The following is a 26,920-nucleotide window of genomic DNA, read 5'->3' on the forward strand; positions in this document are numbered from 1 at the left end:
TATATAGAGCTGTGTTGTGTCCATGAATCACAAGTGGCTGTGCTTTTTAGTCAGTGTGTGTAGTTGGGTGCACTAAGCTTTATGCTCTGCTGTACTCTGCTATATATACTATATAGCTGGGCTGTGTCCAGACTCACAAATGGCTGCTTAATCAGTGTGTATAGGGGTACATGAGGCTTTATGCTCTGCTGTACTCTGCTATATATACTATATAGCTGTGCTGTGTCCAGACTCACAAGTGGCTGTGCTGCTTAGTCAGTGTGTATAGAGGTGAAAGCTGCTGTATGCTCTGCTGTACTCTGCTATATATACTATATAGCTGTGCTGTGTCCAGACTCAAAAGTGGCTGCTTAGTCAGTGTGTATAGGGGTGCATGAGGCTGTATGCTCTGCTGTACTCTGCTATATATACTATATACCTATGCTGAGTCCAGACTCACAAGTGGCTGCTTAGTCAGTGTGCATAGGGGGTGCACGAGGCTGTATGCACTGCTGTACTTTGCTATATATACTATATAGCTGTGTTGTGTCCAAGACTCACAAGTGGCTGTGCTAGTCAGTGTGTATAGTGGGTGCACGAGGCTGTATGCTCTGCTGTATTCTGCTTTATATACTATATAGCTGTGTTGTGTCCAGACTCACAAGTGTCTGTGCTAGTCAGTGTGTATAGTGGGTGAACGAGGCTGTATGCACTGCTGTACAATGCTATATATACTATATAGCTGTGCTGTGTCCAGACTCACAAGTGGCTGTGCTGCTTAGTCAGTGTGTATAGGGGGTGCATGAGGCTGTATGCTCTGCTGTACTCTGCTCTATATACTATATAGCTGTGCTGTGTCCAGACTCACAAGTGGCTGTGCTAGTCAGTGTGTATAGCGGGTGCACAAGGCTGTATGCACTGCTGTACTCTGCTATATATACTATATAGCTGTGCTGTGTCCAGACTCACAAGTGGCTGCTTAGTCAGTGTGTATAGGGGGTGGATGAGGCTGTATGCTCTGCTGTACTCTGCTATATATACTATATAGCTGTGCTGTGTCCAGACTCACAAGTGGCTGCTTAGTGAGTGTGTATAGGGGGTGCACAAGGCTGTATACTCTGCTGTACTCTGCTTTATATACTATATAGCTGTGTTGTGTCCAGACTCACAAGTGGCTGTGCTAGTCAGTGTGTATAGCGGGTGCACAAGGCTGTATGCACTGCTGTACTCTGCTATATATACTATATAGCTGTGTTGTGTCCAGACTCACAAGTGGCTGTTCAACTTAGTCAGTGTGTAAAGGGGGTGCATGAGGCTGTATGCTCTGCTGTACTCTGCTATATATACTATATAGCTGTGCTGTGTCCAGACTCACAAGTGGCTGCTTAGTGAGTGTGTATAGGGGGTGCACAAAGCAGTATACTCTGCTGTACTCTGCTATATATACTATATAGCTGTGCTATGTCCAGACTCACAAGTGGCTGCTTAGTCAGTGTATATAGGGTGTGCATGAGGCTGTATGCTCTGCTGTACTCTGCTTTATATACTATATAGCTGTGCTGTGTCCAGACTCACAAGTGGCTGTGCTTTTTAGTCAGTGTGTATAGGGGTGAACGCTGCTGTATGCTCTGCTGTACTCTGCTATATATACTATATATCTGTGCAGTGTCCAGACTCACAAGTGGCTGTGCTGCTTAGTCAGTGTGTATAGGGGTGCATGAGGCTGTATGCTCTGCTGTACTCTGCTACATATACTATATAGCTGTCCTTAATCAATGTGTATAGGGTGTGCACAAGGCTGTATACTCTGCTGTACTCTGATATATATATATATATATATATATATATATATACTATATATCTGTGTTGTGTCCAGACTCACTAGTGGCTGTGCTAGTAAGTGTGTTAAGGGGGTACACGCTGCTGTTTGCTCTGCTGTACTTTGCTATATATACTATATAGCTTTGTCCAGACTCACTAGTTGCTGTGCTGCTTAATCAGTGTGTATAGCAGGGTCATGCTAATGTACTGCATGCTCTGCTGTACTCTGCTATATATACTATATTTCTGTGCTCTACCCAGACTCACAAGTGGCTGTGCTGCTTAGTCAGTGTGTATAGTGGTGAACGCTGCTGTATGCTCTGCTGTACTTTGCTATATATACTATATAGAGCTGTGTTGTGTCCATGAATCACAAGTGGCTGTGCTAGTCAGTGTGTATAGGGGGTGCACGAGGCTGAATGCTCTGCTGTATTCTGCTTTATATGCTATATAGCTTTGTTGTGTCCAGACTCACAAGTGGCTGTGCTAGTCAGTGTGTATAGTGGGTGAACGAGGCTGTATGCACTGCTGTACTCTGCTATATATACTATATAGCTGTGCTGTGTCCAGACTCACAAGTGGCTGCTTAGTCAGTCTGTATAGTGGTGCATGAGGCTGTATGCTCTGCTGTACTCTGCTATATATACTATATAGCTGTGCTGTGTCCAGACTCACAAGTGGCTGCTTAGTGAGTGTGTATAGGTGGTGCACAAAGCAGTATACTCTGCTGTACTCTGCTATATATACTATATAGCTGTGCTATGTCCAGACTCACAAGTGGCTGTGCTAGTCAGTGTGTATATTGGGTGCACAAGGCTGTATGCTCTGCTGTACTCTGCTTTATATACTATATAGCTGTGCTGTGTCCAGATTCACAAGTGGCTTTGCTGCTTAGTCAGTGTATATAGTGGTGAACGTTGCTGTATACTCTGCTGTACTCTGCTATGTATACTATATAGCTGTGCTGTGTCCAGACTCACAAGTGGCTGCACTGCTTAGTCAGGGTGTATAGGGGGTGCTTGAGGCTGTATGCTCTGCTGTACTCTGCTATATATACTATATAGCTTTGTCCAGACTCACTAGTGGCTGTGCTGCTTAGTCAGTGTGTATATCGGGTGCATGCTGATTTACTGCATGCTCTACTGTAGTCTGCTATATATACTATATAGCTATGCTGTATCCAGACTCATAAGTGGCTGTGCTGCTTATTCAGTGTGTATAGGGGGTGAATGCTGCTGTATGCTCTGCTGTACTCTGCTATATATACTATATAGCTGAGCTGTGTCCAGACTCACAAGTGGCTGTGCTAGTCAGTGTGTAATTGGGGGTACATGAGGCTGTATGCTTTGCTGTACACTGCTATATATATACTATATAGCTGTGCTGTGTCCAGACTCACAAGTGGCTGTGCTTTTTAGTCAGTGTGTATAGGAGTGAATACTGCTGTATGCTCTGCTGTACTCCACTATATATACAATTTTGCTTTGCTTATGTCCAGACTCACAAGTGGCTGTGTTGCTTAGTCAGTGTGTATATGGGTGCATGAGGCTGTATGCTCTGCAGTACTCTGCTATATTTACTATATAGCTACCCTGTGTCCAGACTCACAAGTGGCTGCTTAGTCAGTGTGTATAGGTGGTACACGCTGCTGTTTACTCTGCTGTACTCTGCTATATTTACTATTAAGCTGTACTGTGTCCAGACTCACTAGTGGCTGTGCTGCTTAGTCAGTGTGTATATCGGGTGCATGCTGATGTACTGCATGCTCTGCTGTAGTCTGCTATATATACTATATAGCTATGCTGTATCCAGACTCATAAGTGGCTGTGCTGCTTATTTAGTGTATATAGGGTGTGAATGCTGCTGTATGCTCTGCTGTACTCTGCTATATATACTACATAGCTGTTCTGTGTACAGACTCACAAGTGGCTATGCTGCTTAGTCAGTGTGTATAGGGGTGCATGCTGCTGTATGCTCTGCTGTACTCTGCTATATATACTATATAGTTTTTCTGTATTTATACTCACAAGTGGCTGTGCTGCTCTTAATCAATGTGTATAGTGGTGCACACTGTTGTATGCTCTGCTGTACTCTGCTATATATACAATATAGCTGTGCTGTATCCAGACTCACAAGTGGCTGTGCTGCTTAGTCAGTGTGTATATGGGTGCATGCTGCTGTATGCTCTGCTATATATACTTTATAGACTGTGCTGTATCCAGACTAACAAGTGGCTGTGCTGCTCTTAGACAATGTGTATAGGGGTACACGCTGCTGTTTGCTCTACTGTACTCTGCTATGTATACTTTATAGGCTGCGCTGTATCCAGACTCACAAGTGGCTGTGCTGCTCTTAGACAATGTACATAGTGGTGCACACTGCTGTATGCTGCACTGTACTCTGTTGTATATAGCTGTGCTGTGTCCATCAGTAAAGACGTTCATGTTCATGTGCATATATAAGCCGTGTGACTCCACACAGTTTGAATTATGCTGTAACATTAAAAAATCTAAATAAAAAAAATACATAAATTAAATTCTATTGTTTGTACTGTTTGGTGTGCTTTACTCTTCTGCGATTTGTTCACGTGCATATATAAACTTTGTTTCCATGTAGTTTGATTTGAGCTACGACATCAAAAAATCTAAATAAAAAAGTAAAAATATTAAATTGTATTATTTGTTCTGTTTGGTGCACTTTACCCTAGTACACTTTAAGCTAAATCAGCAGTGTATGCAAGTAATTGACAGGCAGATGCATTTAAAGGGCGGTGGCCAACCCAGAGACTGTGTGGATGTTCGCAGTCTGCTGGGCTCACAAGCTGGACAGCCTGAGAAAGCTGAGGCTTACTCCGCTGGCCGACCACCCGGCGCTGTCCACCATCTCGACCATCGACCACTGATAGTAATGATGGTCATGGTAGTGATCCCATAACTGCGACGGAGGTCGCAGTGCTGGGATTGCAAATGCAACAGGGGGTGTCATACAGGGAATGTCATACATGGGATGTCATACAGGGAATGTCATACAGGGGGTGTCATACAGGGGTTGTCATACAGGTGGTGTCATACAGGGAATGTCATACAGGGGGTGTCATACAGGGCATGTCATACAGGGGGTCTCATACAGGGAATGTCATACAGGGGGTGTCATACAGGGAATGCCGTACAGGGGGTGTCATACAGGGAATGTCATACAGGGGGTGTCATACAGGGAATGCCAAACAGTGGGTGTCATACACCTCCTGCTGCATTTGCATGAATGCAAGGATCACATTGCAAAGCTGCCTGCATGCATAAATCATATATCTGTAGCCTGTGTGCATAAATCATATATCTGTAGCCTGTGTGCATAAATCATATATCTATAGCCTGCATGTATACATCATATATCTATACCTTGTGTCTATACATCATATATCTATAGCCTGCATGCATATGTCATATATCTATAGCCTGCGTGTATACATCATATATCTATACCTTGTGTCTATACATCATATATCTATAGCCTGCATGTACAAGTCATATATCTATAGCCTGCGTGCATACATCATATATCTATAGCCTGCTAGTATACATCATATATCTATACCTTGTGTCTACACATCATATATCTATAGCCTGAATGTATACATCATATATCTATAGCCTGCATGTATAAATCATATATCTATAGCCTGCGTGTATAAATCATATATCTATAGCCTGCATGTATTAATCATATATCTATAGCCTTCGTGTATCAATCATATATCTATAGCCTGCGTGTATACATCATATAGCTATAGCCTGCGTGCATACATCAAATATCTATAGCCTGCATGTATACATCATATATCTATAGCCTGCATGTATACATCATATATCTATACCTTGTGCCTATACATCATATATCTACAGCCTGCATGCATATATCATATATCTATAGCCTGCATGTATATACATCATATATCTATAGCCTGCATGCATATATCATATATCTATAGCCTGCATGTATAAATCAAATATCTATAGCCTGCTAGTATACATCATATATCTATACCTTGTGTATATACATCATATATCTATAGCCTGCATGCATATATCATATATCTATAGCCTGCATGTATAAATCATATATCTGTAGCCTGCGTGTATAAATCATATATCTATAGCCTGCGTGTATACATCATATAGCTATAGCCTGCGTGCATACATCAAATATCTATAGCCTGCATGTATACATCATATATCTATAGCCTGCATGCATATATCATATATCTATACCTTGTGTCTATACAACATATATCTATAGCCTGCATGTATACATCATATATCTATACCTTGTGTATATACATCATATATCTATAGCCTGCATGCATATATCATATATCTATAGCCTGCGTGTATACATCATATATCTATACCTTGTGTCTATACATCATATATCTATAGCCTGCATGTATACATCATATATCTATACCTTTTGTATATACATCATATATCTATACCTTGTGTCTATACATCATATATCTATAGCCTGCATGCTTATATCATATATATATAGCCTGCATGTATAAATCATATATCTATAGCCTGCATGTATACATCATATATCTATACCTTGTGTATATACATCATATATCTATAGCCTGCATGCTTATATCATATATATATAGCCTGCATGTATAAATCATATATCTATAGCCTGCGTGTATAAATCATATATCTATAGCCTGCATGTATAAATCATATATCTACAGCCTGCGTGTATACATCATATAGCTATAGCCTGCATGCATACATCAATTATCTATAGCCGGAGTGCAGCTTTACAATTGCATTACTTGCTGAATCAAGCCCTTTGTTCACGTGCGCTCTATCTTTACCAGTGTTCAATCTACATTAGCCTTCTCTGTTATACACTGCAGGCCTGGGGTATAAAGACGTCATGGCCATAACTGGGAGGTGTGACCATACCTCCATTAGAAAAAGATTAGGAAACTACAATGCATGGAGCCTCGAATGGAGGGGGATAAGTCTCCTCCTCCAGAACTCGCTGGGTTCCTGTTGGACCTGGGTAAATGCCCCCCCCCCCTCTCTTGGCACACCAGTCTGTAGATCAGCTGCTTCATTTATTTGTATTATAATAGTGATATTAGATGCATTAACTATCTGACTTACTGCTTTCATTATAACAATATCTCAAGTATCCTATAAGTGTTGTCTTATTATCTATTCTCCCATTTTTTGCTTTTACACTGCGTAAACCACACAGACGTTTACCTAAGGCCGTAGCTAGGAGAGACCACTGTAGTCTATTTTATTAGTGCCAACATGTTTCATTTCATCTCATGTCTGTGCTTCCTTATCAAATGCCTGGTAAGAAAGAAATGTGTGTGGCAGAGGGTAAAGAACCTTCAATCCTGGCATATTACCACAATAATCTGCTTTAGAGGTTTCTATTTAGTAACCTTGTTGCAGAAAGTTCAGCTGAGCCATTATAACTTTCACTTTGTTTTGTAAACTGTACAAAAAGTTAATTAGTCACAATGTTAATAACTGTGCGAGTCCATAGTTGAGGTTACAATGAAATATGAGGTATTTCTATATGGGTGGTCTCTCTCATGTTGTGTCTGTGTCTACAATGGGTAACAAGTGTATTATTAAACTGTATTATACTATATTTAATCACTTCCAAGTTATACAGAACATCACTTGTTTTAAAATGTAGTTGTGGAAATTTGTGAAAATTGATGCATAGGTTAAAGCAGCGCTAATACATAGCAACCAATTAGATATTTGCTTTCATTTACTACATTTTACTATCAAAAACTATATAAAATGATTTCTTGCTTTGGGTTCTTGACCTTTTCCTGAGCGTCAGATGTTACAGATGTCACGTCAGGGCTGGACTGGCCATTCAGCTGTTGCCTTGATGAACTCTGTGTTCCAACCAGTGGCGGGCTGGGACAGGGGGCAGGGTGCCATGTGCCCTCGGGCCACAGCGTCATGCGGGCTGCGGGCAGTCTGTGTCACTGTGACACAGACTGCACCGCGTGTGTAGCGCTGACCGGACGGAGTTCGGTCAGCGCTACACAAGTGACAAACACACAGCCGCCGGCTCCAGCAGCTGTGTGTTTGTTTTGATCAGCAGCCAATGAGAGTCTGTCAGATTCTCATTAGCTGCTGCTGCGCCCACTGCGGAAGCCGCTCCATCTTCCAGCTCCCGCAGTGGGCAATGGGAGATGCATCATAATGTCTCTCCCATAATACAGAGCGGCCCGGCCTGGGAGGACAGATGGAGGAGCGGACAGCGACGGCAGGAGCGGGGATTCAGGTAAGTGTTTTTTTTTATTACGTGTGTCTACTGGAGGAGGGGTGGGTACTACAAGGGGGAAACCACTACTGGGTGCACTACAAGGGGGGTGACTACTAAATCTGGGGGCACTACAAGGGGGAACCACTACTGAGGCACTGCAAGGGGGGACTACTACTACTACTGGGGGCACTACAAGGGGGGAACCACTACTGGAGGCACTGCAAGGGGGGACTACTACTACTAGGGGCAATTCAAGGGGGCACTACTACTACTTGGGGCACTACAAGGAGGGGACTACTACTAGTGGGGGCACTACAAAGGGGGAACCACTTCTGGGGGCAGTACAAGAGGGAGGGACTACTACTGGAGGCACTACAAGAGGGAGACCACTACTGGGGGCACTACAAGGGGGGGTGACTACAGGGGGGGGCACTGCAAGGTGGAGACCACTACTGGGGATTATTACTGGGGGCACTTCAAGGGGGGGACTACAACTGGGGGGTTACTACTGGGGGCACTACAAGAGGGGCGACTACCACTACAAGGGGGGACTACTACTGGGACACTACAAGGGGGGACTACTACTACTAGGAGCACTACAAGGGGGGACTACTACTACTAGGGCCACCACAAGGGGTGGGGTCAACTACTAGGGTCACTGCATAGGGGGGAGAGGACTACTACTGGGGCCACTACATAGGGGGGAGGGGACTACCACTGGGGGCACTGCATCGAGGGACCACTGCTGGGGGCTCTATAAAAAGGGCAATACTGGGGGTACTGCATAGGGGGAGACTACAACTGGGGCCACTATTTAAGGGGCACTGCATAAGGGTTACCACTATTGGGGGCACTGCATGGGGGTTGGACTGCTACTGGGGGCACTATATAAGGGGGACTGCATAGGGGGTACCGCTACTGGGTGCACTATATAAGGGGCTTACTACTGGGGGCACAAGGGGCACTGCACAGGGGGGACCACTACTGGGGGCACTGTATAAGGGGCACTGCATCGGGGGGATCACTACTGGGGGCGCTACTGGAGGCCTGCATAAGGGGGTCCTCTCCTGGGGCACAGCACTGGGGGCACTGCATATGGGCACCACGACGGGGCTGCCCTAATCTTTATTTTTACTTTACATTAATCCCATATGGACCCGCCTCCTCCATGGGTAGGTGACAGTGACAAGAGATGCCCCAGAAGAGGAGTACAAGTGACAAGCAAAGAGAAAGCCCCCCCATGATTAGGCCACTATATTACATAGTACTTTCCTATGCTGTATGTTTGTTTCCTATGCTATATGTGTGTTTCCTATGCTGTATGTTTGTTTCCTATGCTGTATGTTTGTTTCCTATGCTGTGTATCTGTTTCCTATGCTGTGTGTTTATTTTGTATGCTGCATGTCTGTTTCGTATGCTGTATGTCTGTTTCGTATGCTGTATGTCTGTTTCGTATGCTGTATGTCTGTTTCGTATGCTGTATGTTTGTTTTGTATGCTGTGTGTTTGTTTTGTATGCTGTATGTCTGTTTCATATGCTGTATGTCTGTTTCGTATGCTGTATGTTTGTTTTGTATGCTGTGTGTTTGTTTCCTATGCTGTATGTCTGTTTCCTATGCTGTTTGTTTGTTTCCTATGCTGTATGTTTGTTTCCTATGCTGTATGTTTGATACGTATGCTGTATGTTTGTTTCCTATGCTGTATGTTTGTTTCCTATGCTGTATGTTTGTTTCCTATGCTATATGTCTGTTTCCTATGCTGTGTGTTTGTTTCCTATGCTGTATGTTTGTTTTGTATGCTGTATGTTTGTTTCCTATGCTGTATGTTTGTTTCGTATACTGTATGTGTGTTTCCTATGCTCTATGTGTGTTTCCTATGCTGTATGTGTGTTTCCTATGCTGTATGTCTGTTTCCTATGCTGTATATTTGTTTCCTAAGCTGTATATTTGTTTCCTATGCTGTATGTCTGTTTCCTATGCTGTTTGTTTGTTTCCTATGCTGTATGTTTGTTATGTATGCTGTATGTTGTTTCCTATGCTGTATGTTTGTTTCCTATGCTGTATGTTTGTTTCCTATGCTGTATGTTTGTTTCCTATGCTATATGTCTGTTTCCTATGCTGTGTGTTTGTTTCCTATGCTGTATGTTTGTTTTGTATGCTGTATGTTTGTTTCCTATGCTGTATGTTTGTTTCGTATACTGTATGTGTGTTTCCTATGCTCTATGTGTGTTTCCTATGCTGTATGTGTGTTTCCTATGCTGTATGTCTGTTTCCTATGCTGTATATTTGTTTCCTATGCTGTATATTTGTTTCCTATGCTGTATGTCTGTTTCCTATGCTGTTTGTTTGTTTCCTATGCTGTATGTTTGTTATGTATGCTGTATGTTGTTTCCTATGCTGTATGTTTGTTTCCTATGCTGTATGTTTGTTTCCTATGCTGTATGTTTGTTTCCTATGCTGTATGTCTGTTTCCTATGCTGTGTGTTTGTTTCCTATGCTGTATGTTTGTTTTGTATGCTGTTTGTTTGTTTCCTATGCTGTATGTTTGTTTCGTATGCTGTATGTGTGTTTCCTATGCTGTTTGTTTGTTGCCTATGCTGCATGTATGTTTCCTATGCTGTATGTTTGTTTCCTATGCTGTATGTTTGTTTCATTTTGTGTTCTTATTTGTGATTGGTTGAATTAAAACAACTGTTATTTATTTTCTATCAAGAAAATATCAGATTATTTTAAAATAGCTTTTCACTATGACTATATTACTAATGTACATACAGTATAGTGCAAGTAGTGCAGCTCAAAAAATAGAGCTAGTAAAAACATTCTGAAATCATGTTAGTTTTTCTTGACCTCAAATTACTAATGTATGACTATTTTTAGAAAGGAAACAATTAAAAGTATTTATTTGTTGTACAGTGTTATCCTTTTTTATCTGATAATTATAATTTCTTATTGCTACTATTCGTGCCAATTAGGAATTAAGGAGCTCATGCAGACCGGGACACTAAGCTGCGCTCTCTCGCAGCTAAAAGGTGGCGGGTATGCAAATTCTCCGATTGCAGTGTCTGGTGTAAGGACGCCCTCTATGTCTTAGAGAGTGACGGCAGAGCAAACGCACACCAGTATAAAGATGCCCCTTCTTAACACGTGTCATCTCCAGGAAGTGTATGAACAATCAGAACCATCGAGAGCCATTGGAGCTTGAGGTAGACCTTACCCCGCCGCAAGCACTGCGATCACTGCAGGCTGAATTACAACCAATTGACATGTACAATGACGCATCTTTGCTAATTATGCACACCCATTAAACACCGCGTAGATGCCCAGACACGCCTGCATTCGCAGCACCACTACCCCATTCACAAGCACCTTCCCGTTACCACCCACAAACGGCGCTATCTGTCACTCAAAGTAGCGTCCAGTCTGTGTACTACGAGCGCACGATTCCCATATGCAGTGACCAGGGCTGGATTAAGCCTTTGGGGGGCCCGGGGAACTTAAGATAGTGGGGCCCTCTCCCTCTTGTAAGCGATACCCCCCTGGCTTTGACAGTCATGTGTGTGCCTCTTCCTCCCGCACCTCCATGAGGTAGCAACAGAAACACAGGTACGACTCCTAAATGCAGTCCGGCAGTGGGGGGCAGACTCCCGAACCTCCTCTTGGGCAGTGCGAGGAGGCTGGAGAAAAGCAGAATCGTTCACGGACAGCAGAGCCAGAGTTATGTTGGAGCGAGGCCCGGCAACTGAAACCTTGGGGCCCATTACACTAATTTTTCTTGCCCAAACCCCATCCCTCCCCATTTGGTACAGGCCGGTCGGCTTGAGTCTTTTGTTACATCAGCAACGGGGAACCTCTAAAAAAATGGATCCTCCCTGGACAGATGATAGCTTCAGACAGTATTCAATATTCATGTAGGCAATCGCATGGCCCGGAAAATGCCTGTTTAAGTAGGAATATAACCAATGTCATCATCATACAGCAGGGGTAATATGTTTTTTTTTAAGTGTTTAATGAATATTATTGTGTGACAGCCCCTTCCCTACTGTGTCTTTTCAACTGTCTCATCCCACCATGTCTCTTCTACAGCCTCAGATCCCCCATGTTTCTACATAACCTCAGATCCCCGTGTTTCTGCATAGCCTCAGACACCCTCCCCCATGTGTCTATCCAGCAGCCACAGCCTCCCCTTGTCTGTTCAACAGACATAGCCCCCCCCTGTGTCTCTGCATCAGCCTTAGCCCCCCTGTGTCTCTACATCAGCCTTAGCCCCCCTGTGTCTTGGCAGCAAAAGTCACAGCTACCCCCCAATTTCCCAACAGCAGCCACTACCTCCTGTCTTTGGAGGAGCATCAGCCACAAACACCTCCCTGGGTCTTTGCAGCAGCCATCTTCCCCATCTCCCCCTTCTGGAGGAGCATAAGCGACAAACAAGCACTCCCCTGTGTCTTTGCAGCAGCCACCTCCTCCCTTGTCTCTCTGCAGGAACAGCCACTGCATCCCTGTGTCCCTCCATAACCCCACACTTACCTAAGTTGCATCTTCTGCTTGCTCCTCCTCACAGCGGCGGCAGGCTCCTCACTCAGCTGGTCTTCACCCAAGCAGTAAACGGACGTCATGACGTCACACACACTGCGGCGGAAAAAAAAAACTTTATTGAGCAAGCCAGGAGATGCCAGTGACAGTGAAGAGGCTTACCTGCTGGGTTCATCCTATTACTGCAGCGGCGCGGGCCCCGCACAGACTGGCCTGGGTAAGAGTGACTGGGGTCCCTTGGAATCTCGGGGTACTTGTATACACCTTTCACTGGGCCTAGTCAAAGCTGCTCTGGCTGGGGGGCCCCCTGAGAGAGGGGGGCCCGGGAGTACTCGCCCCCTATGCCCCCCCCTTAATCCGGCTCTGGCAGTGACTGGTTCGCACATGCGTACTTTGATGCATACGCATGCACAAATGTGCAATAATCGCCCATAGCGTGCATCCGCAGCTTAGCGAATGGGTTTGAATCGGGCCCTAAGTACACAAATTCCCTTCTTTGGACTATTATTATTATCCTACATAGATAGATAGATAGATAGATAGATAGATAGATATGACATAGATAGATAGATAGATAGATATGCGATTGATAGATAGATAGATAGATAGATATGAGATACAGTAGATAGATAGATATGACATAGATAGATAGATAGAAACATAGATAGATAGATAGATAGATAGATAGATAGATAGATATGAGATAGATAGATATGATATGATATAGATAGGAGATAGATAGAAAGATATGAGATAGATAGATATGAGATAGATAGATAGATAGATAGATAGATAGATAGATATGAGATAGATAGATAGATATGAGATATATAGATAGATAGATATGAGACATAGATAGATAGATATGAGATAGATAGATATGAGATAGATAGATAGATAGATAGATAGGAGATAGATAGGTAAATATCAGGTAGTTTGAAAGATAGATAGATAGATAGATATGAGATACAGTAGATAGATAGATAGATAGATAGATATGAGATAGATAGATAGATAGATAGATAGATAGGAGATAGATAGATAGGTAGATATCAGGTAGTTTGAAAGATAGATAGATAGATAGATAGATAGATAGATAGATATGAGATACAGTAGATAGATAGATAGATAGATATGACATAGATAGATAGATATGAGATAGATATATAAATAGATATGATATAGATAGGAGATAGATAGATAGATAGATAGATAGATAGATAGATAGATAGATATGAGATAGATAGATATGACATAGATAGATAGATATGCGATAGATAGATAGATAGATAGATAGATAGATAGATAGATAGATAGATAGATATGAGATACAGTAGATAGATAGATATGCCATAGATAGATAGATAGAAACATAGATAGATAGATTGATAGATATGATATGATATGATATGATATAGATAGGAGATAGAAAGATATGAGATAGATAGATAGATAGATAGATAGATAGATAGATAGATATGAGATAGACAAATAGATAGACAGATAGATAGATAGATAGATAGATAGATAGATAGATATGAGATATATAGATAGATAAATAGATATGAGACATAGATAGATAGATAGATAGATAGATATGAGATTGATAGATAGATAGATAGATAGATAGATAGATAGATAGATAGATAGATAGGAGATAGATAGGTAGATATCAGGTAGTTTGAAAGATAGATAGATAGATAGATAGATAGATATGAGATACAGTAGATAGATAGATAGATATGAGATAGATAGATAGATAGATAGATAGATAGATATGAGATAGATAGATAGGTAGATATCAGGTAGTTTGAAAGATAGATAGATAGATATGAGATACAGTAGATAGATAGATATATAGATAGATAGATAGATAGATAGATATGACATAGATAGATAGATATGAGATAGATATATAAATAGATATGATATAGATAGGAGATAGATAGATATGAGATATATAGGAGATAGATAGATAGATAGATATGAGATAGATAGACAGACAGATAGATAGGAGATAGATATATATAGATAGATATGAGATAGATAGATAAATATATAGATAGATAGATAGATAGATAGATAGATAGATAGATAGATAGATAGATAGATAGGAGATAGATATGAGATAGATAGATAGGAGATAGATATGAGATAGATAGATATATAGATTGGACATAGATAGATAGATAGATAGATATGAGATAGATAGATAGATAGATAGGAGATAGATAGATATATAGATAGATAGATTGATAGATATGAGATAGATAGATAGATAAATAGATAGATAGGAGACAGATAGCAGATAGATAGATAGATAGATAGATATGTAGATATGAGATAGATTGAAAGATAGATAGATAGATAGATAGATAGATAGATAGATAGACAGATAGATAGAGAGATAAATAGATAGACAGATAGATAGAGAGATAAATAGATTGATAGATAGGAGATAGATAGATAGATGATGTAAGTGGGGCCGCCCCCAAACGGAGGCGTTCACATGGGAATGCCTCCGTTTGGGCAGCCACTCCCCTGGCCCACCCACCAAAGGGTGCGTGCTGTCACTCAACATCGACAGCATGCCCCCTTTGGTACGAGATCCGGAGCGATGGATTGCCCGGCGCTATCCGGGTCTCGCGCATGCACATGACGGAGCCGGCTCTGTTGTGCGCATGCGCTCTGGGCCACCATCGACCCGGTTGCGAGCAATCATCAGGCCCAGAGACCTTAACAAGCAATCTATCTTTTCATTTGATAATTTTTTGATATACTGGGACTTGTTGTACAAGCTGTTTGTATGCAGATAACTCATTCAAAAGGATTTAAGGCAGTAGACTATTACAGGTTGAGTCTCCCATATCCAAAATGCTTGGGACCAGGGGTATTTTGGATAATGTAATATTCTGTATTTTGGAATAATTGCATACCATAATAAAAAATCTTGGGAATTGGACCCAAATATACACACAGAATGCATTAATGTGTTATATACACCTTATACACCTTATACACACAGCCTACAGGTCATTTTATACGATATATTCAATAATTTTATGGCTCAAACAAAGGCCCAGATTCAGAGCCGGACGCTCTGACCAGAGCGCTCGCTCTGAATTAGAGCCATCCTATTTAAATGTGGAGCGGCCTTTTTGACGCTCGCATAGCTGTGGGTTACCACCCACAGCTTGGGCTTGCGACGAGACCCTGCGGTAGGGTCTCGCTGCCGCAAGCCCTTGAGTGATTTTGGCTCTATCAGAGCCAAAATCACTCCCACTGACATCACTAGTGATGTCAGTGGGGCCGGATCCAGACGGTAGGCGTTCCCATGGGAACGCCTCCGTCTGGCAGCCACGCCCCCGGCACGCCCACCAAAGGGGGTGTGCTGTCAGTCACCATCGACAGCACGCCCCCTTTGGTGCGAGACCCAGAGCGACAGCTTGGCTGTCGCTGTCCGAGTCTCGTGCATGCGCACGACAGAGCTCCCTCCATCGTGCGCATTGGGGTAACATCGACCCGCTTGTGAGCGTCCTGCGCTCGCGAGCGGGTCTGAATGAGACCCAAAGTTTGTGTACAGAAATGAAATTCATTTATGTTTCAAAAACACCCTAATCACACAGCTTGAAGGTGATTTTATACAATATTTTTAATAATTTGTGCCTTAGACAAAGTTTGTGTACATTGAACCATCAAAAATCAAAGGTTTCATTAGCTCAGTCATGCCAAAAAAAATCCATATTTCGGAATATTACGTGTTTCGGAATATTTGGATATGAGAGACTAAACCTGTATCTTACACAAGATGCTGATTTCACAGAGAAACACCAGATTTTATTTTGTGGGTAATCAATTTTATTCTCACTTACATTTTTTTCCATATTTGTGGATGTACAGTATTTTATGTACAAATCCTTGGAAAGGGCATAAGAGACAGATTTACTCCATGTTTTACCAAGCTTTATACATATGGGCATGTTTGAAGTGGAATATATCTGGAGAGGCCCTTTTGGCGCAAGTCTGGTTGTCTTTGACTGTAATATTGATGACCTTTTGGTTAATTTACGGCAGAGAAAGTTACACGAGCACTTGAATTTGTCATGCTCCTTAATTCTAATTCTTCTCATATAGCATTTTCACACACACTTTTCTAGATGTTATACTCTCTGCCAAGGGCGACCAAATCATTTCTGAATATTTTCAGTAAGAGTGTCATGGTTGGTGTTTGAGAGTTACCTGACTCAGGTGTTGAACTGGATTCAGCGGAGACCGGCTTGGCTGGAACCATGGATGATGTAAGTAGCTCTATTTGCATATGAATTGTATGGCAGTGAGAACTGTCTTTGATGACAAATGACAGGAACAGAAAATGTGTAACGTTGGAGTGGAACCAGCAGAAAACTTGGAGGAACCGGACAGGGACTGGCAGGAAGGCTACTGAGCTGGACATGGTACCAGTAGGTGGGTTTGCTGAATTGGACTGAGAAGCAGTAGATAGACTTGCTGAATTGGACAGAGAACCAGTGGATAGACTTGCTGAATTGGACTAAGAACCAGTAGATAGACTTGCTGAATTGGACTGAGAACCAGTAGATAGACTTGCTAAATTGGACTTAGAACCAGTAGATAGACTTGCTGAATTGGACTGAGAACCAGTACATAGACTTGCTGAATTGGACTGAGAACCAGTAGATAGACTTGCTGAATTGGACTGAGAACCAGTAGATAGACTTGCTGAATTGGACAGAGAACCAGTAGATAGACTTGCTGATTGGACTGAGAACAAGTAGACAGACTTGCTGAATTAGACTGAGAACCAGTAGATAGACTTGCTGAATTGGACTGAGAACCAGTAGATAGACTTGCTGAATTGGGATGAGAACCAGTAGATAGACTTGCTGAATTGGACTGAGAACCAGTAGATAGACTTGCTGAATTGGACTGAGAATCACTAGATAGACATGCTGAATTTGACTGAGAACCAGTAGATAGACTTGCTGAATTGGACTGAGAACCAGTAGATAGATTTGCTGAATTGGACCAAGAACCAGTAGATAGACTTGCTGAATTGGACTGAGAATCAGTAGATAGACTTGCTGAATTGTACTGAGAACTAGTAGATAGACTTGCTGAATTGGACTGAGAACCAGTAGGATTTCTGTATGCGCTAGGCTTGCCTGCCTTTCCGGTGGCGCTGGGAGCGGCACCCGATATTCAGGAGGCTCCCAGCCAAGTCAGGAGGATAGGCAAGCCTGCTTTTAGTGTATCTGCTGTCCCATACACACAGGAAACAGCAGCACTTTGTTAATCCACCAAAACATAACAGCCGTGCAACTCCCTTTAATTCACTTAAACAACGCAGCCAAACTTTCATAATTTTCTTTCATGTCCACTGCATAGGCCAGAGGCACTGAATAGAGTTTGCTCACCTTTATGGAGTAACACTGCTTTCAGTCTTCTCTTCCAGGAATCAATAAACCATCACTACTCACTAGCATTGTACAGTCACCACTCACTAGCATTGTGCAGTCACCACTCACTCGCATTGCGCAGTCACCACTCACTAGCATTGTACAGTCACCACTCACTACCATTGTGCAGTCACCACTCACTAGCATTGTACAGTCACCACTCACTAGCATTGTGCAGTCACCACTCACTCGCATTGTGCAGTCGCATTGTGCAGTCACCACTTACTAGCATTGTACAGTCACCACTCACTAGCATTGTGCAGTCACCACTCACTAGCATTGTACAGTCACCACTCACTCGCATTGTGCAGTCGCATTGTACAGTCACCACTCACTAGCATTGTGCAGTCACCACTCACTCGCATTGTGCAGTCGCATTGTACAGTCACCACTCACTAGCATTGTGCAGTCACCACTCACTCGCATTGTGCAGTCGCATTGTGCAGTCACCACTTACTAGCATTGTACAGTCACCACTCACTAGCATTGTGCAGTCACCACTCACTAGCATTGTGCAGTCACCACTCACTCGCATTGTGCAGTCGCATTGTACAGTCACCACTCACTAGCATTGTGCAGTCACCACTCACTCGCATTGCGCAGTCACCACTCACTAGCATTGTACAGTCACCACTCACTACCATTGTGCAGTCACCACTCACTAGCATTGTACAGTCACCACTCACTAGCATTGTGCAGTCACCACTCACTCGCATTGTGCAGTCGCATTGTGCAGTCACCACTTACTAGCATTGTACAGTCACCACTCACTAGCATTGTGCAGTCACCACTCACTCGCATTTTGCAGTCACCACTCACTAGCAATGTGCAGTCACCACTCACTAGCATTGTGCAGTCACCACTCACTAGCATTTTACAGTCACCACTCACTCGCATTGTGCAGTCACCACTCACTAGCATCGTACAGTCACCACTCACTAGCATTGTGCAGTCACCACTCACTAGCATTGTACAGTCACCACTCACTAGAATTGTACATTCACCACTCACTAGCATTATACAGTCACCACTCACTAGCATTGTGCAGTCACCACTCACTAGCATTGTGCAGTCACCACTCACTAGCATTGTGCAGTCACCACTCACTAGCATTGTACAGTCACCACTCACTAGAATTGTACATTCACCACTCACTAGCATTATACAGTCACCACTCACTAGCATTGTGTAGTCACCACTCACTAGCAATGTACAGTCACCACTCACTAGCATTGTGCAGGATGATTTACACACCCAAAAATTTTAGCATTAATCCATATGTACTTACAAAGTGTGTAAAAGATGTACTCATCAAGATACAAAATAACAAACACAAGAATAGAATACCACTGATTTAAAATGGAGAAATTAAAAGAAAGGTAAAATTGCCACTCGCACTGATCACTGCCAGTTGTGAGGAGCACATATTGGATACTGACAGTGGTGTGAGGAGCACATACTGGTCACTGCCAGTGGTGTGAGGAGCACATCTTGGTCACTGCTAGTGGTGTGAGGGCCACATATTGGACACTGCCAGTGGTGTGAGGGAAACATATCGGACACTGCCAGTGATGTGAAGAGCACATCTTGGTCACTGCCAGTGGTGTGAGGGCCAGACATTGGACACTGCCAGTGGTGTGAAGAGCACATATTGGTCACTGCCAGTGGTGTGAGGACCACATATTGGACACTGCCAGTGGTGTGAGGGCCACATCTTGGTTACTGCCAGTGGTGTGGGGAGCACATATTGGTCACTGCCAGGGGTGTGAGGAGCACATATTGGTCACTGCCAGTGGTGTGAGGGCCACATATTGATCACTGACAGTGGTGTGATGGCCACATATTGGTCATTGCCAGTGGTGTGAGGAGCACATACTGGTCACTGCCAGTGGTGTGAGGAGCACATAATGGTCACTGTCAGTGGTGTGAGGAGCACATACTGGTCACTGCCAGTGAGGTGAGGGCCACATCTTTGTCACTGCCAGTGGTGTGAGGGCCACATATTGGATATTTCCAGTGGTGTGAGGAGCACATACTGGTCACTGTCAGTGGTGTGAGGAGCACATAATGGCCACTGTCAGTGGTGTGAGGAGCACATACTGGTCACTGCCAGTGATGTGAGGGACACATCTTTGTCACTTATCAGTGGTGTGAGGGCCACATATTGGTCATTGCCAGTGGTGTGAGGGACACATATTGGTCACTGCCAGTGGTGTGAGGGCCACATCTTGGTCACTGCCAGTGGTGTGAGGGCCACATATTGGTCACTGCCAGTGGTGTGAGGGCCACATATTGGTCATTGCAAGTGGTGTTAGGGCTACAATTTGGTCACTGCCAGTGGTGTGAGGGACACATATTGGTCACTGCCAGTGATGTGAGGGCCACATATTGGCCATTGCAAGTGGTGTTAGGGCTACATAATGGTCACTACCAATGGTGTGAAGGCCACATATTGGTCACTGCCAGTGATGTGAGGGCCACATATTGGTCACTGCCAGTGATGTGAGGGCCACATATTGGTCACTGCCAGTGATGTGAGGGCCACTTATTGGTCACTGCCAATGGTGTGAAGGCCACATATTGGTCACTGCCAGTGATGTGAGGTCCACATATTGGTCACTGCCAGTGGTGTGAGGGCCACATATTGGTCACTGCCAGTGGTGTGAGGAGCATATATTGGTCACTGTTAGCGGTGTGAGGATCACATATTGGTCATTGCAATTGGTGTTAGTGCAACATATTGGTCACTGCAAGTGGTGTGAGGGACACATATTGGTCACTGCCAGTGGTGTGAGGGCCACATATTGGCCATTGCATGTGGTGTTAGGGCTACATAATGGTATCTGCCAATGGTGTGATGGCCACATATTGGTCACTGCCAGTGATGTGAGGGCCACATATTGGTCACTGCCTGTGATGTGAGGGCCACATATTTGTCACTGCCAGTGTTGTGAGGGCCACATATTGGTCATTGGCAGTGGTGTGAGGGCCACATATTGGTCACTGCCAGTGGTGTGAGGGCCACATATTGGTCACTGCCAGTGTTGTGAGGGCCACATATTGGTCACTGCCAGTGGTGTGAGGGCCACATATTGGTATCTGCCAGTGGTGTGAGGGCCACATTTTGGTCACTGCCAGTGCTGTGATGCAACATATTGGCCATTGTAAGTGGTGTTAGGGCTACATAATGGTCACTGGCAGTGGTGTTAGGGCAACATATTGGTCATTGCAAGTGGTGTGAGGGCTGCACATTGGTCACTGCCAGTGGTGTTAGGGACACATATCTCCTTATTCTGGTCAGCCAGCAGCCATAGAGTGCTGGGACACTGAGACGGAGGCTCTATGATGAAGCAGCCCACTGTGAGAACATCCCCCAGTTACTGATGGTTATGGTACAGTCCGAGGAGTTTCCTGAAATCTTCCCCCTCTGCACAAATGCACATCACTGGGCAAAGGTGCACAATAGCGATCCAGCAGGTTGGACAGAGCATATACCCTCTGAGAAGAGAGGGGTGCAGATTACATAAATTCTGTGCACAATAAATCTTTGGGATTATCAGACTACAATCGTCATGGTCCCAGGGCCTAAGTGAAAACATTGTATTGGTCTGTATAAGGTCATTCCAGAATTTGGATTTTGTAGTTATAGTTCCCTACTTTAAAAATAGTTTTCAGTTGTCTGTATTCAGTGTAACGTGTGTAAATTAGGGGTGTGCACCGGACACTTTTCGTGTTTTGTGTTTTGGTTTTGGATCTGGATCTTTCTTCGTGTTTTGGATCTGGATTGGTTTTGCCAAAACCACCCTTCCGTGTTTTGGGTTCTGGGTTTTGTGTTTTGGATCTGGATTTTTTCTTAAAAAATAAAAAAAAAACGCTAAAATCACATAAATGGGCCTTTTTTTGTTCCTACGCTATTAATAACCCCAATAACATTAATTTCCACTCATTTCCACTCTATTCTGAACACCTCACACCTCACAATATTGTTTTTAGGCCAAAAGGTTGTACCGAGGAAGCTGGATGACTATGCTAAGCGACACAAGGGGGCGGCACAAACACGTGGCCCATCTAGGAGTGGCACTGCAGTGGCAGACAGGAAGCCAATCAGCGTTATGGTGCCCATTTGCATGTAGCACGAACCCGGGAGATCCGTGCTACATGCATCTGTGTGATTGGCACAGAGCAATGACAGGTCCGTGAGACCCGTCTGTGCTGCTGTGGTAAAAAAAAAAAAAAAAAACCTGTGTAAAAAAAGAAAAAAATGGCGTGCACCCCCCCAAAAAAGAGCAACCAGCCCCGGGCATTAGTAACCCAGTGCTGGGTGTGCTTAAATACAGGGGACAAACGACGTAGGGGTCCCCTGTACTTAAGCACAACCAGCACCGGGCTAGTCAGAACCAGCGCTGGTTGCCAAAATACGGGGGACAAACGACGTAGGGGTCCCCTGTATTCTGCGCAACCAGCTCTGGGCTCTGATCCGGTCCTGGTTCTGGAAATATAGGGGACAAAAAATGAGTAGGGTTCCCCTGTATGTTCCAGAACCAGCACTGGACTTTTTCTAGCGGGGGGCTGATGCCACAGCCAGGGGAGCCCTTTCACCGGGCCCCCCAGCCGCAGCATCAACCCTGACCGCTAGTCAGCCCAGGCCGGGGATCCCTGGAGAGCTGGGGACCCCCCCAATAAAGGGGTCACCCTCTCCAGGGCACCGCAGGCCCAGGCTGATAGCCCGGGGCTATCCCCGCCACCCCTGGTGGCGGTGGGTGGCGGGTTGATTGTGTGGTGTGGTGTAAATAAAGAATATCAAACATTGTCTTTACAAGTAGAACTGCAAGTCCCAGCTAGCCTGCCCCGCATGCTGGTACTTGGAGAACCACAAGTACCAGCATGCAGGGCATTAAGGGCCCACTAGTACCTGTAGTTCACCTGTAAAAAAAATGTTTAAAAAAACACAGGACACACACACCGTGACAGTATAAGTTTATTAAACATACATACACACACACACATGTACACATACTCACCTATGTAACCTGTAGCATCGGTCCACTTGTCCGGTAAAGTATCCCTAGGGGACCTGTGAAAAAAAACATACTCACCATCTCCTATGCGAGGTTCTGTCCTCTTCGTTCCAAAGTAGGCATCCCCGGACTTGGCAAAAAAAAAAAAACGAAAACGCGATCCACGAACTTAGTACCGTTCTATAGAACGGTACTTCCCGAATGAGAGCTTAGCGGCGGGGTATCACCATGGAAACCCCGCTGCTAAGCGTTCATTGGCTGAGAGAGGTCATCTCCCGTCTCTCAGCCAATGAACGGCTCCCTCCATTGTAGTCAATGGTGGGAACCGCAGGGTAAACTTTAATAACCTTGCGGCTCCCAGCATTGACTACAATGGAGGGAGCCGTTCATTGGCTGAGAGAGACGGGAGATGGCCTCTCTCAGCCAATGAACGCTTAGCAGCGGGGTTTCCATGGTGATACCCCGCCGCTAAGCTCTCATTCGGGAAGTACCGTTCTATAGAACGGTACTAAGTTCGTGGATCGCGTTTTCGTTTTTTTTTTTTTGCCAAGTCCGGGGATGCCTACTTTGGAACGAAGAGGACAGAACCTCGCATAGGAGATGGTGAGTATGTTTTTTTTCACAGGTCCCCTATGGATACTTTACCGGACAAGTGGACCGATGCTACAGGGTTACATAGGTGAGTATGTGTACATGTGTGTGTGTGTGTGTGTGTGTATGTATGTTTAATAAACTTATACTGTCACGGTGTGTGTGTCCTGTGTTTTTTTTAAACATTTTTTTACAGGTGAACTACAGGTACTAGTGGGCCCTTAATGCCCTGCATGCTGGTACTTGTGGTTCTCCAAGTACCAGCATGCGGGGCAGGCTTGCTGGGACTTGCAGTTCTACTTGTAAAGACAATGTTTGATATTCTTTATTTACACCACACCACACAATCAACCCGCCACCCACCGCCACCAGGGGTGGCGGGGATAGCCCCGGGCTATCAGCATGGGCCTGGGGAGCCCTGGAGAGGGTGACCCCTTTATTGGGGGGGTCCCCAGCTCTCCAGGGATCCCCGGCCTGGGCTGACTAGCGGTCAGGGCTGATGCTGCGGCTGGGGGGCCCGGTGAAAGGGCTCCCCTGGCTGTGGCATCAGCCCCCCGCTAGAAAAAGTCCAGTGCTGGTTCTGGAACATACAGGGGAACCCTACTCATTTTTTTCCCCTGTATTTCCAGAACCAGGACCGGATCAGAGCCCAGAGCTGGTTGCGCAGAATACGGGGGACCCCTACGTCGTTTGTCCCCCGTATTTTGGCAACCAGCTCTGGTTCTGACTAGCCCGGTGCTGGTTGTGTTTAAGTACAGGGGACCCCTATGTCGTTTGTCCCCTGTATTTAAGCACACCCAGCACTGGGTCACTAATGCCCGGGGCTGGTTGCTCTTTTTTTTGGGGGGGGCACGCCATTTTTTTCTCTTTTTACACAGGTTTTTTTTTTTTACCACAGCAGCACAGACGGGTCTCACGGACCCGTTAGTGCTCTGTGTCAATGACACAGATGCAAGTAGCACGGATCTCCTGGTCCGTGCGTGCATCTGTGTCATTGAAATACACAGCAGCACAGACGGGTCTCACTGACCCATCTGTGCTCTGTGTCACTGTCAATCACACAGATGCATGTAGCACGGATCTCACGAGTCCGTGCTACATGCAAATGAGCACCATAATGCTGATTGGTTGAGAGCCGTGACAGACGGCTCTGTCAGCCAATCAGCACTTTGCCCATTAAAGGCAAAGGCATTTTTTTTAAAATGGCTGCTCGAGGCAAAACCTCGAGATCCGACAGCAGATCTCGAGGTTTTGCCTCGGGAGAGGGATCCGGGGCAGACAGGGAGATCCGAGCTTGGGCTCGGATCGCCCCGGATCCCCGAAGTTCGGGTGGGTTCGGTTCTCAGGGAACCGAACCCGCTCATCCCTAGTGTAAATATACATTTTTATTCCACCCACCATGTGTATATTCTATATTTTCTATATGATGTTCCATATTTTAAGGGTAACAAACTATAGGAAGGAATTGTAGATGCTAATTCATATTATTATTTTTTAGCAAATATTATACAATAATTTTTTTAGTTGTTGTTTCTGTTTAGACTATTTAAATTAATACAGGGAACAGAGGAAAAGGGGATGATCCTAATATAGTCATGTGTGATTTTGTCTGTTTAAACTATAATGACCAGTTTGAAGGTCATGGTTAGCTACATACCAATAATGTTTTATTATTACGTAGGTTTCATTGAGAATAATTTTTAATTCCCCTGAGAATAAATCAATCCCTGAAGCATGTCTATAATATGGTTTATAAAATGTGGCCGTGTATCCACTATGCGATTAAGCAGTGCGATTTAACGATAATGACATCTTTATTGTTCAATCGCTTGCTAATCATTCGCAAATCGGCCATGTAAATGTCAAAAACGACGAGCGACGTGTGCGCCCACTGGTTGTTTTTAACATCCATCATTGCCCAAACATGCTGGACAACCTGATGATGTCATCTGATTCCCCATGTTCGGGGATGATTGATGTGCCCTGCATGATTATAGTGTCGTAATCATGCACTCGTTTCACAGTCGCGTAGTGGATACACGGCATTAAATGGGGAGCACAGATGGTATAATGGTTAGCATTACTGCCACACAGGACTAAGGTAGTGGGTTAGATTCCTACTACAACCATAACTGTTTGGAGTTTGTATATTCTCCCTGTGCTGGTGTGGGTTTCCCCTTTGTACTCCGGTTCCTCCAACACTCCAAAAATATACTAATAAGTTATTTGGCCTCCAACAAAAAAATAATAATGTGTGTGTTAACATGTGGTAGGGAATATGTAAGCTCCACTGGGGCACTTACCAGGTCAGGCAGTGCTGATCAGCAGCAGGGCAGTGGTGGGAAGTCCCCCAGATTCCGCTGCTGGATGGTCCCAAATAGGACCAAACCCTCCCATTTGTGACATCAAAGGAAGCGCCTTTATCAAGCTGGGATAAGGACTTCCCAAACCAAACTCCAGCATTTCCAGTGATACCTTCTGCTCATACCTTGCCTCAGTTTGATTTCATCTCCTCCCTGGTTCTTCACTTGGTATTTCAGTTTGGACCTTGGCTATCCTCTGTGACCTGCATATGTCTGCTCTCTGGTACTCTCTTGTCCATTCAGTTCTTCATCATCTTCATCGTACTCTGGCCCTGATTCAGAGCCGGACGATCTGACAGAGCGCTCGCTCTGAATCAGGGCTGTCCTTCTTGTTTTTCAGAGCGACCTCCTGGCCGCTCACATAGCTATGGGTGACCACCCACAGCTATAGCGAGCAGCCAGGAAGATGGTCGCGATGGTCAAGACCATTACGACCATCGAACTTGCGATGAGACCCTTGTGGTAGGGTCAACATCGACAGCACGCCCCCTTTGGTACGAGACCCGGAGCGACGGATTGCCCGTCGCTATCCGGGTATCGCGCTTCCGCACGATGGAGCCGGCTCCGTTGTGCACATGCGCACTGGGCCACCATCGACTGCTCGCGATTGGGTCTGAATTAGGCTCTCTGCTCCAATCCAGAGTACACCAGCACCTATACTAGGGAACCATGTCTGTGGGCTGTGACCTGCATGTCGGATGCAGCTAAGTTGCAGGGGTCCCTGGTTAATACCGCTGGCATGTTACACTCTGTGCCAATCCCAAAATATGGGCTACCATCCACTACCCTTCCGTGAGTTGTGACAGGTAGGGACTGATGTGAATGGCCAGATATTCTCCAAAT

The sequence above is a fragment of the Taudactylus pleione genome, unplaced genomic scaffold (genome assembly GCF_031769625.1).
Source record: "Taudactylus pleione unplaced genomic scaffold, aTauple2 ptg000166l, whole genome shotgun sequence".
Lineage (NCBI taxonomy): Eukaryota > Metazoa > Chordata > Amphibia > Anura > Myobatrachidae > Taudactylus > Taudactylus pleione.